The sequence below is a fragment of the Periplaneta americana genome, chromosome 4, assembly GCF_040183065.1.
Source record: "Periplaneta americana isolate PAMFEO1 chromosome 4, P.americana_PAMFEO1_priV1, whole genome shotgun sequence".
Lineage (NCBI taxonomy): Eukaryota > Metazoa > Arthropoda > Insecta > Blattodea > Blattidae > Periplaneta > Periplaneta americana.
Window position 1 is genome coordinate 191,568,869 of NC_091120.1, and position 13,985 is coordinate 191,582,853.

A 13,985-nucleotide genomic window follows, 5' to 3' on the forward strand; every position below is an offset into this window, starting at 1 on the left:
GCTTAAAAGATAAACTTATTAGCATTTCACTCCAATCATACTGATTTAAACTATCACTGACTACATTGTTACTTCTTACTTTAGACATCATCCTGATAGTGCTGAATTTTCAAAATTGTCTCATAATAATCTCTTTCTTTTATCTAATACTATTTGAAATATATTAACATTCTATGTATTTTAGCTTAATTCTGCTACACAGTTTATTTCAGTGTTTAATAGTTCATAGTATTTTGTTGTTTAATTCGTAAATAACTCTTGTATACATGTAACTCTCATCTAAATCAAATTGTTGAATTCTTTGCAAGTTCATGCATATGTATATAGTCTTTTTCCTGGTTGAGTGGAAGAGACTCTGCCAGCTAAAATAAATCATTATTATTAGTAATATTATTATTATTATTATTATTATTATTATTATTATTATTATTATTATTATTATTCACGCATAGTATTCTTCATCTGACTTAATTAGGAACATTAAATCCAGACGGTTGAGATGGGCAGGGCATGTAGCACGTATGGGTGAATCCAGAAATGCATATAGAGCGTTAGTTGGGAGACCGGAGGGAAAAAGACCTTTAGGGAGGCCGAGACGTAGATGGGAGGATAATATTAAAATGGATTTGAGGGAGGTGGGATATGATGATAGAGACTGGATTAATCTTGCACAGGATAGGGACCGATGGCGGGCTTATGTGAGGGCGGCAATGAACCTTCGGGTTCCTTAAAAGCCGTTTGTAAGTAATTATTATTATTATTATTATTATTATTATTATTATTATTATTATTATTATTATTATTATTATTATTATTATAGTGCGGTTAACAAAGGAAAATTTTGCCACGTCCGTTCTTTGTTTTCTACATTTAAACTTCCTAATATGATCAGCCCTTCCTAAGTATGATGGTGTTGCTAATCTAGCAATGATGTTGGTCCATTCTTTGTGTCCCGTATGTGCCTTAAACAGTGCGGTGAGTCTGGTTTTTCGTCGCCTTGATTTGAGAGATTCCCACCTTAAGTCTTTTACTATCTCTTCACCATGTCTCTTTCCTATTTTGACATATTTTGCTGCCTTGCGTTGGACCTTTTCTATTGAATCGATTTGGTTTTGTCTGTACGGATCCCAACCTACTGTTTCATATTCCATAATTGGACGAACATCAGAAGTACCTGTACAGGAGAAGAAACAGTATTTCAGATGTCTTGCAGTGACGTTACATGCAGGGGGTACATACTCATTGCGTGATCTGTCTGACAGAGGAACAAGGACATTGCGTCTACTTCCTTTCCCCCTCTGTCAGCCATTAAGAACCTTGGCAGGCACTAATTCTTGTCTGTGCGGTTAGACAAGCGTTAGAGCGTCGATTTTCTAAGAACTAGAACATTTCTAGAACAGTCGGATATTGAGTGAGGTTTCATCGTATTTCCTAAGATAATTTCATTATGTTAACTTACTACAGTGAAACCTGTTCATATCGGAAGCTGAATAATCCAGAATCCTGTCTATTTCGGAACAATTTATTGGTCCCGGCAAAATTTGTATGTATTATGTGTAATTTTTCCTGAATAAAACGGAAACTGTCCAATGCGGAAACGGAAACTGTCTGCTACTGTTCAAAACGGAAACAATATTTTGGACACACTATATTTTGTAACTATATTTTGAAACAGCGTGTAATTTCAAGGAATATACGAAATATGTAGGTCACTAAGATAAAAGCAAGTTTTTTTTGCAAAATTCTAGAGGGTCCGAGAGTGTGTTGGCCTATCGGTCATAAATTTTATTAACCTGTTGACTAGGCAGACGAGTCCCGTCAAAGATTTTCAATGCTTCACACCCGTATACTGTCGTAGCTAAACAGAGCGCAAGTGTAGTGATTTCCAGGTAAAAAAAAAAAGTTGCATAAAATGTGGCATTAACATTAAGTGATGAAGTAAAAGTTATCGAGGTGAAGGAAAATTAGAAACAAAGTCTATGTGAAATAATATTGAAGTACAGTTGTGGAAAACTCAGGTGTGACACTTTAAAAAATAAAGATCATAATGAGTGAGTGGCGTGCGGCCAATATTGGTGACACAAAAGGAACCAGAAAGCAACTGTTTATGTGGAAATAAATGAACTGTTGCGAGAGTGGGTTCTTCATGACCTTTCAAAGAACATGCCAATTTCTGGATCTACTCTGCAAAGCAAGCTATTGAACTGGGAAAGAAATGAAATAAACCAGAATTCAAGGCTTCTAATGGATGGCTCCTAGTCTAATTAATTAATAATGTGCAGTGATATGCAGTACAGTATTAGAGTATAGTGTTAGATATTAAATAGAATGAGATTAGTAAACTTTAGTAATGTTTAATGACTAATGAGTGAGTTACGATAATATTTATACAGAAAATGAGATTTTAGTCAAGATGATTCACCAACATAGTAAGGGACAGAAGCTGATTTAATGTGATGAGTGTTAAATGGAATATTTTGTACTTCTTGCAGTTTGGGACATCCCATTTTGTTTTTCATGTATATGAATGACACAATATTCCATTTTAATGTCACACCTGAATAATACGGAAACCTGTCCACAACGGAAAATAAATTAGGACCATGTCACTTCCGTCTTGAATAGGTTTCGCTGTATTTTGTCTGTAACCTTGAAAGAAAAGTATTTTCTCCCTAACTAAGGAATGAATCGTACGAGACGATGTGAAACCCCTGGTAAATTTGTGTATGTTATCTGCTGCACAATGGTGTCAGAGAAGATGCCGGCCAACTAAGGAGTACAGAAGTAGGTCTGATTAGTCTTCAGTGATTACTCAGCATGTAACAAGATAATTGGAAGAAATTTTTATTGGAATGCACACTTACATACATAAATTACGTTTAATAAGAAGAATGACGAGGGATTCATAACATGCAATAATTTGACCATAAAATCGTTCTTTGGTGGCCTGTCTTCTTGCTGCAGTATTACAGTGTTTTTCAATAATCGAAATACTGTATGTAGAATACTATCATATTTTTTTATTAATATATTTATTTTTTATTTTAGTAGGTTATTGTACTTGCTATTTGGGAACAGGAAATTGTACCAGAACAATGGAAGGAGTCCATAATCGTACCTATCTTTAAGAAAGGGGACAAGACTAACTGTAGTAACTTTCGAGGAATATCACTTTTGTTGACGTCGTACAAAATTTTGTCCAGTATTCTGTTGAGAAGATTAACCCCATATTTAGATGAAATTATTGGGGATCATCAGTGTGGATTTAGGCGTAATAGATCGATCAACTATTGATCAGATATTTTGTATTCGACAAATAATGGCGAAAGAATGGGAGTATAAGGGTACAGTGCCTCAGTTATTCATAGATTTGAAAAAGGCATATGACTCGGTTACGAGAGAAGTTTTATATAATATTCTTATTGAATTTCGTATTCCGAACAAATTAGTCCGATTAATTAAAATGTGTCTCAGTGAAACGTACAGGAGAGTCCGTGTAGGTCAGTTTCTGTCAGATGCGTTTCCAATTCACTGTGGGCTAAAGCAAGGAGATGCACTATCACCTTTACTTTTTAACTTTGTTCAAGAGTATGCCATTAGGAAAGTCCAGGATAACAGAGAGGGTTTGGAATTGAACGGGTTACATCAGCTGCTTGTCTATGCGGATGACGTGAATATATTAGGAGAAAATCCACAAACGATTAGGGAAAACATGGGAATTTTACTTGAAGCAAGTAAAGAGATAGGTTTGGAATTAAACCCCGAAAAGACAAAGTATATGATTATGTTTCGTGACGAGAATATTGTACGAAATGGAAATATAAAAATTGGAAATTTATCTTTTGAAGAGGTGCAAAACTTCAAATACCTGGGAGCAACAGTAGCAAATATAAATGATACTCGGGAGAAAATTAAACACAGAATAAATATGGGAAATGTCTGTGATTATTCGGTTGAGAAGCTTTTATATCATCCAGTCTGCTGCCAATAAATATGACAGTTTCAATTAAAAAAAAAACAGTTATATTACCGGTTGTTCTTTATGGTTGTGAAACTTTGAGAGAAGAACATAGGGTAAGTGTGTTTGAGAATAAGGTGCTTAGGAAAATATTTGGGGCTAAGGGGGATGAAGTTACAGGAGAATGGAGAAAGTTACACCACACAGAACTGCACGCATTGTATTCTTCACCTGACATAATTGGGAACATTAAATCCAAACGTTTGAGATGGGCAGGGCATGTAGAACGTATGGGCGAATCCAGAAATGCATATAGAGTGTTAGATGGGAGGCCGGAGGGAAAAAGACCTTTGGGGAGGCCGAGACGTAGATGGGAGGATAATATTAAAATGGATTTGAGGGAGGTGAGATATGATGGTAGAGACTGGATTGATCTTGCTCAAGATAGGGACCAGTGGCGGGCTTATGTGAGGGCAGCAATGAACTTCCGGGTTCCTTAAAAGCCAGTAAGTAAGTTTAGTAGGTTATTTTACGAAACCTCGAACTAAAGGTAGGCGGACAACGGAAATGATAGATCTGGTAGCTGGAAAATGTAAATAACCTCAACTTCCGCCCAATATTCCTCTGTCAATTAACCAGTTTCTCTCCGACTGGGGCCTGAACTTCGAAGTCTAGTTATTGCTATAGTTTGAAAAACTAATTAGAATTCAACAGTTTAGATCCAGTAACGATTGGCAGAACTTTTATGATCGCAGTACACAATAGCGCCAAAGCACTTAATGGAAGAAGAATGTTGATAGAAATTTTCAGTCCTGTACGAAGTGAGAAAATTATTGAATTCAAAATGGAATTCTCCAGTCGGAATGTGTGGATTGCAATTAAATTGCTGGTGACTCACAGGTCAAAGTTTAATAGTTTCCATGGAGATCGGTTATGTTTATACCACCATAGCAACAGTAAATTAACTAACAAAAGAAAGTTTATTCACAGTAAATTCGGAATAAATGATATTAAGTACGTTTTAAAGCTAAAATTTCGTTACATGCTCATCGTGTTTGCCGCCACAGCTGTGATGATTTTTGTACGGGTGATGGCTCCACACGTTCATCGGAACAGTCCTCGTCTATTCGATGCCGCGCATATGTTTATACAATGGATGTTTAAAGTGTTTTATGTGTGGCGGTATGCGTGCTTGGCCAGCTGTTTATCTGCATACCAGCTAATGAACCGTTAGTTTTCACTCAACCATTTACACAATTGCACTTGTTCTAAATTATTTTATAACATCCCTGCTGGCTCTGTGAATGAAAGCATTGCTAACATTTATCCACAGTATTTATTACGTAATAATGAAGCAGACCTGGACATTAGCGACAAAGGATTCTATCTGAAAACATCCGGTTTTATTAATTTAAATTCTGAATTACTATATTTTCACATATTGTTCTCATTCTTTAATTAAAAATGATATAGTTCATCCCTTATGTAAATTACATGTTCACAGAATTCTAATCTTAACCAACCACTTAACCAACGTTTTACCTCTCAGCCTTAAAAAGAACCTGATCCAAACTTTAGTGATGCCCCACTTCGATTATTGCGATTCTCTATTCACGAATCTAAATACTGATCTTGCCCATAGATTACAGCGTGTTCACAATATCTGCGTTCGTTTCGTTTGTAATATTAGAAAATTCGATCATGTAACACCGACACTAGAATTGTTGTCTTGGAATCCACTTAAAGAAGACGATTCTTCAACTCTCTCTTATTACAATTTAAAATCATCCACACCTCCACACCCTCTTAGCTAGCATCTCGTTTTGTTTACCTTTCACTACCTCGAACCCGGAACATGTACCTTCTCCCTACTGGGTGTTCATTTCAAAGTGTGTCATGACGTCACTGTTGTTGGGTCACCGATTTGAAGCGAGTTTCAGCTTATACGTTAGAGAAGTTGCCTATTATTTAAGGCGTTCTTCAATCTGAATTAGAGAACGTGTACGGTATAACTTGAACGTCGTAGCAACAGATGGCGGTCTGTACGGTCTGTGTGCTACCATAACCTCTTTCGAACTGTGTTTTGCGCCGGCAAGTCGTACGCAGGGTATTTGTTATCATCGGTTGCGTACGGTAACATTCCACAACACAAATCAAATGCTCCGTGTCCATGTTGACCGTCGAAGTTAATGTCAACAAATACGTAAGTAATCGTCTTAACCCTCTCCCCATATCCCGACAGTACGTATTTCCAAACAGTTCACATTCCTGCCACTACCGGCGTTACCGTACGTATCGGTACGTACTCTTCAGAATGAACGCCGTACTTGCTAGGCAACTTCTCTGCCTCTTAGGTTATACACCTCTGCAGAAGTGTAGGAAGATTGAATTCTCTAGGCTCATCGGCTAGCCACATGACGTCATACAGCGAGCCATGACATACTTTGAACTGAACACCCAGTATTCCTCTGTACAGAACATCCTTCTACTCATCATCTTTCAGCATATCGATTCCACGCCTCTGGAATTCTCTCCATAACCGTGTCAGAGACTGTCGGACAATATCAAAATTCAAATTTAAATTAAAAAATCACATTCTAGTTGATGGAATTGCTTGTTGAACACCTGTCAGGTTGCGCAACTTTGGCTTAACCCATGACATATAGTAAATATTGTAATTATGCTGTTGTAATATTGACAATTAATATGTCATGCATTTATTATTATTATTATTATTATTATTATTATTATTATCAGTTATCACTATCATCATTGCTATCTCTGTTTTCTTTCTTTTTTCTTGTATTAGCTCGATGAGAGCTCTATAGTGTTCTTTTGACTCTGTTGACCCTCTATAGGGCTTGAACTTAATTTTGTATTATTTTCATCAGTGTTTGTATTTCTTTTTTGTATTTATATGTGCTTCCTAGAGGAACAGAAGGCCTTATGGCCTTAATCCTGTCAGATTAAATAAATAAATTATTAATTATTAATTAATTAATCAGCAACGTATAGATTACACATAGAGAATATTTATGTCATGGGATTGCATGGCGATGCAGGGTCATGCTTTTTAACAGTGCAAGCCAAAAATCTGCGTATTGTACACCCATATGAATTGAGTTGAATACGCCTACCAATAGCACGCACATGTCTAGCTGTCCTGCCATTCGCCAAGTCATTCGCTTGCATCTCCTGTAGCTATAGTGAGGATCACGTAAGAGCAGTTCCTAAAAGGCTAATTTGGCCGTCTCTTCAGTGTTGCCAACTAATACCGGTTATCACCAAAGACGGTTAAGTCACAATGTCATGTACAATAATAATAATAATAATAATAATAATAATAATGATAATAATGATAATGATAATAATGATAATAATAATATTGTGACAGCTGCAACGGGGTTCGAACACGCGTCCGACATGGTGCGAGGCAGACGAAACGCTGGTACGGTGAGCATCTGCATGCTGAAGGGCAGAGGGGGTGCATTACGTCAACGCGACGAGGGGAGGTTGCGCGCGCAAGTGCTACGTGCGGAGTGAAGGGGGGACGGACCCTCCCGACTCTTCCAGAAGTCCGTCGAAGTGGAGATATCCAGATAATTCGAGAGAGCTATCTCTGCACACCCGTAGAAATTTCTCGCAACTATGGTTTAGCTATAAAAGAAGAAACGCGAGCAAACTTGAGCAGTTTTCAGTTTATTCAGTCATTCAGTGAGTAAGCCAGTGAACAGAGCAAGCCAGCCAGTCTTGTGTACCGGAGTTCGACTTGAGTGTGCGTCCGCAACTGTGGAGCCTGAAGCCCGGAGTTCGAGTGCAGTGGACCGCAGTTGGAGGGACCTGAGTTCGAGTACAGTGGACTGTCTCTGAAGGTCTGTGGTTCGAGATACTGTGAACTTGAGTGACTGAGCTAGAAGAACTGTGAACTGAGAACTGGCAGTTCTGATTTGTAAATAGTGCTTCGTAAATATTAGTTAAGATTAACAGTTCATTGTTGTTCGTAATAGTCCAAGTAAATTGTCATTGTCGTCGGTGGAGTGCACTAACGAATACTGTGTTACTATGTGGAGAGCAAATCCTATTGTTGAGATAATAAAGTTAAATTGTTGTTAGTAATAAAACGTTACAATATACTATTAACAATAACGATCTTGCTTATTTATTATTTAGTACATCTCACCTTTATGTGGGGAGGTATTTTCCAAATGGTTCAATAATTTGTGAAAGAGTAGGCATATATTTTCCTCCTGAGCTCTCACACATTATGTTGGATATTAGTAGATTAATACGATCTAATATTAAAATGTATTTTGTCTGGCAACATAAAATTCATTGCTTTAACTAAACAGTTTATAATTCACGATACCTAACCTAAAAATGAATATTGTATTGTATTGTATTGTATTTATTAACATTCCATGGTATTCATACATTGCTTCACAGCTAGAATATGGAACAAGTCAAAAAACTTTGTACTATTATGAAGTCTTAATTTATAGAGTCAGTCTAGATGAAATATATACAGAAGAGATTTACAATATAGTCTACTAGTACAACGCAAAGTTTTAGTATCAATTTCATGAAGCATTATTGAATGTCATGAATTCACCCACAGAACAGAAGGCGTGAGAAATTAGGTACTTATTTAATTTGGCCCTAACTAATCTTATGTTTTGAGTTTCATTCTTTAAGTCGATAGGGAGGCTACTAAAAATGTTTACTGCCATATAACGCACTCCTTTTTGATAGCATGATAGACTTGCCGATGGAGTATGAAAGTCATGTTTTGACGTGTATTTATGCTATGAACTGTTGAATTAGTTACAAAGTTTTCACGATTACATAAGAGGAAGTTTACTAATGAAGGATTATACTGACAAGCCATGGGCATTATTTGTAGTTTTTTTTTAAATAGTCCTACAAGATTCCCTAGATTGGGCACCTACTATTGTCCTAATTACTTTTTACTTTTTTTTTGCAATAGGAATATACTGTTCCTATCCCTGGAATTTCCACAGAATATTATTCCAAAACTCATTACCGAGTGGAAGTATGCAAAGTATATTGTTTTTAAGGTATTGATATTTACTATCTTTTGCATAGATCTAATAGCAAAACATTCTGAATTTAGTTTGGGGGTAATTTCTTTAATATGATTTTTTCAATTTAATACATTATCGATTTTTAAACCAAGAAATTTTTTGTTGTTGTTTCTAATAGGGATCTATTGTTAATTATTGCGCTAGAAATTTGCGAAGTTGAATTTTGACAGGATTTAAATTGAATGATGTTAGTTTTGTTACAATTTAATACTAATTTATTGACTGAGAACCAGTCAGATAATATGAGATGACATACATCTTTTATTAGGGGGCAAAATCATTTATGAACACTAGGAGAAGTAGGGGACCTAATATTGATCCTTGAGGAATTCCATTATTAATAGTTCCCCATGCCGAGGCATTAATTAATTATTAGTATATATTTTATTTGATCACGTGAAATGATTAGCACAAACTCCGAAAACCGAATGGCACTTTGAAATGTATGCTTAAGAACACTTACTTCTAATATTTTTGCTATCCTAGTTATAATTGCTGTCACCGTGAGCATTTTCTATCGATCACCCAAATGCATGTATCACACCTTATTATGTTACATTTATTTACAATTATCTTAGTATATAGTCTTGAATTGTAACCACAACACAACACATAAAATAACTATTACGTATTAATATACTACTGATACTAATTAATTATTAGTATGTTCGAATTTCACTAGCTTCCAGTAATCGGCTCAGAAATCTAGAACAATTTGAATTTTCAGACTTTGCACTGCCGACAACTGCTGTTCCTGCTGCCAATATAACAGTTAAAAAATCACTACCAGCTGTAGTTCATTCATTCATTCATTCATTCATTCATTCATTCATTCATTCATTCATTCATTCATTCATTCATTCATTCATTCATTCTGTTCCGTATACCTTACATGAGCAATGAAGCTTTAAGATGTGGAACAAGTCAAAATTTTACAATATTACAATTACAAATTTTTACAAATTTTTTTTATAGTTTTACAATTTAGTAATTTTCTACAATTTTTACAATTTTGTGCAATTTTTTTTACAATATTTTGGTGAGATGTAGTGATATGAGGTGAGGTCCGAGGATTCGCCAAAATATTACCCGGCATTTGCCTTTTGGTTTGGGAAAAACCTCGGAAAAACCCAACCAGGTAATCAAATCAAAGGGGGGTAATCAAATCAAAGGGGTTGATGCCGAGGACTCGCCATAGACCATCCGGCTTCAGTCCCACGGCTGTGGAAAACTTCGGAAGAAACCAAAGACGAAAGGGGGATCCAACCCAAGCCCGAACGCAGCTCCGGATCAGCAGCCCAGCGAGTCTGCCGACTGAGCTACATCGATGGCTCTACTAAAAGTATACAATACATAGCCAATCAGATTATTAAATTTACAAACGAAAACGATCATTCATCAGTTGAGCTATATGTATAAGACAAAACAAGTAAGTTAATTAAATTTAAGGCATAAACAATTCAACGAGTTGTGATATACAGGAATTGATAATACATATCATGCAAACTACTTCAAATTACAAACACAAACAATTTATCAATAGAGCTATACAGATTACTATTCAATTTAAAGCATATACAATTCATCGGCCAAAACTATACAAATATATACAATATAAAGTAACATACTTTCATTAAGCTATACAAATTTGTGCAATTAATATCAAGTAGAAGTGAAACATACAGCAGAGTCCGTATAGGTCAGTTTCTATCTGATGCTTTTCCAATTCACTGCGGGCTAAAGCAGGGAGATGCACTATCACCTTTACTTTTTAACTTCACTCTAGAATATGCCATTAGGAAAGTTCAGGATAACAGGCAGGGTTTGGAATTGAACGGGTTACATCAGCTTCTTGTCTATGCGGATGACGTGAATATGTTAGGAGAAAATACACAAACGATTAGGGAAAATACGGAAATTTTACTTGAAGCAAGTAAAGCGATCGGTTTGGAAGTAAATCCCGAAAAGACAAAGTATATGATTATGTCTCGTGACCAGAATATTGTAAGAAATGGAAATATAAAAATTGGAGATTTATCCTTCGAAGGGGTGAAAAAATTCAAATATCTTGGAGCAACAGTAACAAATATAAATGACACTTGGGAGGAAATGAAACGCAGAATAAATATGGAAAATGCCTGTTATTATTCGGTTGAGAAGCTCTTATCATCCAGTCTGCTGTCCAAAAATCTGAAAGTTAGAATTTATAAAACAGTTATATTACCGGTTGTTCTGTATGGTTGTGAAACTTGGGCTCTCACTTTGAGAGAGGAACAGAGATTAAGGGTGTTTGAGAATAAGGTGCTTAGGATAATATTTGGGGCTAAGCGGGATGAAGTTACAGAAGAATGGAGAAAGTTACACAACACAGAACTGCACGCATTGTATTCTTCACCTGACATAATTAGGAACATTAAATCCAGACGTTTGAGATGGGCAGGGCATGTAGCACGTATGGGCGAATCCAGAAATGCATATAGAGTGTTAGTTGGGAGATCGGAGGGAAAAAGACCTTTGGGGAGGCCGAGACGTAGATGGGAGGATAATATTAAAATGGATATGAGGGAGGTGGGGTATAATGATAGAGACTGGATTAATCTTGCACAGGATAGGGACCGCTGGCGGGCTTATGTGAGGGGGGCAATGAACCTCCGGGTTCCTTAAAAGCCATTTGTAAGTAAGTAAGATTAATTCAATTTATAATCATAAACAATTCATCAGTTGAGCTATAAACTCTACTATACAATTTACAGCATATACAATTCATCAATTGAGCTATATAGACTACCATTCAATTTACAGTAGGCCTATTTTTCAGTATCGAAATTCGAAACAGAAAATTCAACCTTCAAACTAGAAAATCACCATAATCCACTAGCATATGGAGTAATGGGGAAAAAAATGGATAGGTTTCACCCTTAGGGTATGAAGTAAAGTGATCCGGACTATAAGGTAAGGTATTGCAATTACATCGGAAAAACATCAATATTGCATTAGGAAAATGAACGTGACTCACTTTCATTTAAGCTATACTAAAGCTGCTTTTTAACGGATTATAATGTCTTAACTAATCTCGCAGACGACCCTTTTTGTTAGAAAAGCTGCTGTTACAGTATGGGCACTTGCCTCCTTCTTTAACTAAGGAGTTAAATTGTCTGGCGTGGTACTGAAAGACGTTCGTTTCTATACGAAGTTAAGTCTCTACCGACGTCCAACGCCTCTTGATTCATCCGAACGTCTTTGCTTCCAATAGCTTTCCTTTCTCGTTCTCTTTTTTCCCCAATCTTTCTTCTTCTCCTCTCCCTTGCGGTACAGCTGACACCTCAATATGTCAAAGTTAGATAAGTCCCTACATACACGTACAGCCCAACCCAAGTTAAGTTGATAGGGAAAGGTTTTTTTTTTTCCTTCTCCGTATGGTAAAAAGAAGGGTTGGGAAGAATAAAGAAATGGTACTTGCGGATAGCTGGGGGTATTTGGCAAATCATCCGAGTTAAGAACTCATGCGAAGACTTTCCGATAAAGGGAAATTCGAAGGGGAGTTGGAGATCTCTCCCCTGCGTCAGGTCTGCGGTATTAATTTCTGTTGAAAGCGGTTTTCGTATGTTTGCAAGCGAATGGCGTTGTGCTGAGACGCACAGCCTACAGATACGATGTTATACTCTGAGGTTTAAATCAATCCCAGTCTTCCTCTTGCTTGCTAGGACAGGGGTGAGCATTATACCACCCATGCGTCTGTCCAGTTACTAATTTTGCTATGTTACGTCACGTAGATTTTAAAATAATATGCTACCTAAATTTGATGAAACTTTAATAAACTCTACTTCAGTGATGTCAAAGCAAGCGCATTTTTTCTGACCTCGACGTCGTGCGCGGACAGCAAGCGCTAAGTATCGAAAGAGGAAGGGTTGCGTATATGAATAAGCAACCTGTTGGATTAAGAAAACAGTGGTGCACAAACTTCAAACGGAACGTGAAATTTTATGTCGTTTACTTTTATATGGCTTCTTTCTGTTTAATATTATCTATGTTGTCTGTAAAACAAAAGTACTAACACTGATTTCTTAATATTGCACTTGTGTTTTAAATCTTAATAACATAATAGAAAGTTAAGAAGGAATATTCACTTAAATTCCATAGTAGTATAATATTATACTGTATTAAGTGGATGAAACACGTCATTCATAAAGAAAGTGATATTCCAAAGAAAGAGATTGAGTATGACATGATAAGTTGGAATTTATATTGATGGTATCAATAGCCTTACAAAAGTAATCAATAAACTAATCAAAACAATATTACAGTACAGAGAAAAGTTACCTAGGTACTGTATCTGTTTTAAGTGTAACTAATATTACATAACAAAACTCTTATCGCATTATGCTTTTAAGGTGATATTTGTGAGCAACTTCCTATCATCAGAATATTGAATTATTTTCTCTAAATGTGCTGAATCTATAGAGCTGACATTTTTACAACACATGGGCACGTATCTTTTGCTTATGATGTAACAGTAGTTGCTTTGTTAATATTCATTTCCTTACAAACAAATTCCATGCGAATATTTTCAAAATTTTCAGTACACTATCTTCAGTAATATGTATATACGGTATATTAGATTTACGAAAACATTCTGTAAGGCTACTAAATAAATAGGCCTATACTGAAAATTTCACTTTTCTTTACGAAAAGTTGAGAAAATATTTCTTTTGAATAAAATAAATCAAACTTATGAAAAATTAGCATCAAAATTAAAACTTACATTCTTATAATGCACTTATACTTCTCAGACAAATCTAAAAATTAACATGGATACAGTTTTAATAAGTTCTCTTCCCTTTGTCTATTGAATCAGTGCTGGCCATCCCTGAATATAGCTCGACCAAGCGGCATATACCACCTCTTTCGTCTGTAAAGCGCTCAGG